This window comes from Myotis davidii, unplaced genomic scaffold (assembly GCF_000327345.1).
Source record: "Myotis davidii unplaced genomic scaffold, ASM32734v1 scaffold61, whole genome shotgun sequence".
In the NCBI taxonomy this organism is placed as follows: Eukaryota; Metazoa; Chordata; class Mammalia; order Chiroptera; family Vespertilionidae; genus Myotis; species Myotis davidii.
Window position 1 is genome coordinate 219,622 of NW_006291729.1, and position 3,543 is coordinate 223,164.

Here is a 3,543-nt window from a genome sequence, read left to right on the forward strand (position 1 = left end):
CGTGTGCGGAGCCAGGAGCATCGGGGGTTGACATCCTTCTGGAGGTGAGCTGTGCTCCCCCCTCGCCACGCGCCCCCTAAGTAACGCAAGACCCTTCTTGGAAATGCAGGGCGCTGGTCGGAAACGGGTGACCAGAAACGACCGTCACCCAAAAGGATGCGAAGAAAACGGAAAACACGGTGGGTCCCAGGAGGGGGGGCATTTCCGACGGGCGACACCTGTGCGGTCTCCTTCGTTCTCAAAGAACAAGGCAACAGAGATGCGAGTGAGAGGCTGTCATCCACCCTAACCGGGGACCTCCGGCCTTTGGGGAACCCACCTCGGAGTCTCTAAGGAGCCTGTTGCCTGCCTCCCGGGGCTGAGCGCGGCTGACGGCTCTTTCTGTGCCGTGGCTCCCGGGAAGTGAAGCCGGGCATCGCCAGCCTCGCAGGGTGAGGTGGAGGCAGGCCCGCTGCAAGCCGAGTGGGCCTTTTAAGTTCTTACCTTGCTGAGCACAGTCTCTATGACGTGCTTTGCCTCCATTGAAACCTCCGTTTAAATTGTTTTTCTTTGAAAAATATGTTTTTATTAACTTCAGAGAGGCAGAGAGAGAGAGAAACATCAATGATGAGAGAGAATCATGGACCGGCTGCCTCCTGCGCGCCCCACACTGGAGATGGAGCCCGCACCCCGGGCCTGTGCCCTGACCGGGAATGGAACCGTGACCCCACGTGTCTTTCAGTGAGCGCACGGTTTGGCATAGATGCCCTAGATACAGGTGAGGTCTGATCATCACACAGTTTGAAGAGCTGAAGCCTGTGTCACTGGCAAACATGTTTTGGGGGAAGTTTTGGGGCCAGGTGCTGGCCCTGCCCCCGCTGGAGTCGGCTTGTGTCTCCAACAAATAGAGGGATGAGGGGTCCTGGGGAGACACGGGGGCTGGCAATGCAGTTCCCGCTCATCCCTCCCAGTGCCCGAAGCCGCCTTCCCAGCCAGGCCCACGGCCTCCAGGTGGAAGGGCCCGGCTTCCCCCGCTTGATTTAATAGACAGTTAAGCGTCAGCCCTAAATATAGAGGATGTAACTGGGTAATGATATGTTTATGTGCAGTGAGGGGGAAAGAGAAAGTGAGGAATAACAGTTAACAGTGTCACCTCCTGTTGGGCCCAAACTGTGAGAGGCAGGAATTTTGATACGGGATGAATAAAATTAAATCGCTGGTCCTTTTCAGCAAATTTGTTACCCCTTCCTTCGCTGCTCCATTGGGGAACCCGCGAGGCCACTGGCCAGGGCTTCTGAGGGGAGAGTGGAAGGTGGATCCCTGTGTAAGACATGACCCTGGACCCCCTCCACCTTCCACCCCGGGCAGCCACCTGCCAGGCAGCCACAGCCAGGGAGCCACGGCCAGGCAGCCACGGCCAGGTAGCCACAGCCAGGCAGCCACAGCCAGGCAGCCACAGCCAGGCAGCCACGGCCATGCGTGGAGACCCACAGGAGCTCAGGGTGGCGGACGCGAGTCCGGGCTCGTGGCCTCGGTCCGTCAGCTACACGCTGATGACCAGCGGTCGCTGTCGGCCCCGCAGCAGGAACCCCTGGAGCTGTCTCACCAGGACCGTGATGCGTTGCCAAGTCCCTGCTCAGAGCTGGGCCCCCAGAGGGCTCTGCCAGAAGGACCGGGCGTCCGTCCGCGAGGACGGGGAGGAAAACGCTGTTGCCCTTAAAACGCCACCGTGACAGCTTTGCCTCCAACCAAACCCGTCTCCTTAGCTGGAGGCCAGGCTCTTCCCAGACGCTCCCTTCCCACAGCGCTGTCTGTCCGTCCCCACACGTGTGTTTCTGACTCATCAGGCGTGTCTGCTCTGACTCGGGCAGCTCCTCTCGCTGCTCACTGTTCTCCGCGTCGGAGGGCCCAGCATGCCACCTCGGAGCGCTTCTCCTCGAACAGCCTTCCCGTCCCGCGGTCTCCCCCATGCTGCGCTCAGTACCCCCCTGGGCAGCGCCTCCCAGTGCTGTCAGCAAACCAGAGCCCTTCCCTCCCGAGCTCTAATCGCCTCCGCCCATTCCCTCCTGAGCACTCCTCTTGGGTGTGTTGTCGCTGTTTGTTGTTAGTCCTCCCTGGAGGATATTTTCCATTGATCTTTCAGAGAGTGGAAGGGAGCGGGAGAGACAGACAGAGACATCAATATGAGAGAAACACATCCATTGGGTGCCTCCTGCACGCGCCCGACCAGCACCCGGGCCAGGGGGGAGCCTGCAACCAAGGTACGCGCCCTTGACCAGAATCGACTCAGGACCCTTCGGTCCACAGGCCGATGCTCTATCCACGGAGCCAAACCGGCCAGGACTGCTCTTGGGTATTAATGAGCCCCTCAAACTTCCCACGGACAAAAGCGAGCTCCCCCTGCTCCTGCCACACTGTCCTTTGCCCTGTTGCCCCGTCTCAGGAACTAGCCACACCGCATTCCAGGGGGAAAGGCCTGCACCGTGGCCGCCGTCATCGAGTCCTTTCTCCGTCAAACGCATTCCCACGATTGAATGCACCGCCGTGGCCGTGACCGTCCCTGCCTCCAGGGACGCCCCGCTTACGAGAACCGCTCCCGCCCTTGCCCAGAGACTCCCCCGGGTTCTAGAGCCTCCGCTGCACAGCGATCACAAAACTGGCCACGGCCGGCGGCCTCCCCGTGGCCGCGACTTTGCAATGTGTCTCTGCAATGGCTGCACCCGAGAGGCAAGTCCACCCCCACACATGCCGGCCCTGGCCTTCCGCTTGCTCAGAAACACCAACTCAGAGCCTGAGCCTCAGCTCGTCCTTTCGTTTGAAATCTTGCCGAGACTATGTAAGCCCAGGCCTGCCAGCCGGAGAAGGACCCGCCTGTCCCAGCCAAGGCCATCGGGGGCCCGCCCATAGCTAGTGCAGCAGCAAGCGGGGGGGTGCCCGCCTGCCCCACAGCTCCCAGCAGGCCCCTGTGTAGCCCAATCAACCGAGAGAACCACACTGCTGACTTGTAAAGTAGAACGAGTGCTTATTGTTTTAAGCTACTGAGTTTGGGGTCATTTGTCACGCAGCAAAAGCTAACTGATGCATTCCCTTAACTTAGTGGTTGGCAAACTGCAGCTCGCGAGCCACATGCGGCTTTTTGGCCCCTTGAGTGTGGCCATGAAGTTTCAATCGCACTGTACGTGCGCGCCCCCACGTGGTATTTTGCGGAAGAGCCACACTCAAGGGGCCGCAGTTTGCCGACCACTGCCTTAACTTATCTTCCTGCATCTGCCTTTGCTTCATATATTCTGTTTTCTACCCAACACCCAGGATTCTTTTAGGAAATTATAATTTAATTTATACCCCCCTCCTCTTCTCTTAATGCCCTGCAACGCCCCCAGACCCCTTCTCACTTAAACTAAAAGCCAGCGTTCTTAAAATGGCCCACAGGGCAGCCTGACCTGACCCTGCCAGCCCTGTCTCTTCTTGTCATCATCCGTGTTCCAGACATGTCGGCCTTCTCACTGCCCCGTGGACACCACAGGCATCTCCCTCCCCAGGGCCTCAGCTCACTCTCCCGTCGCA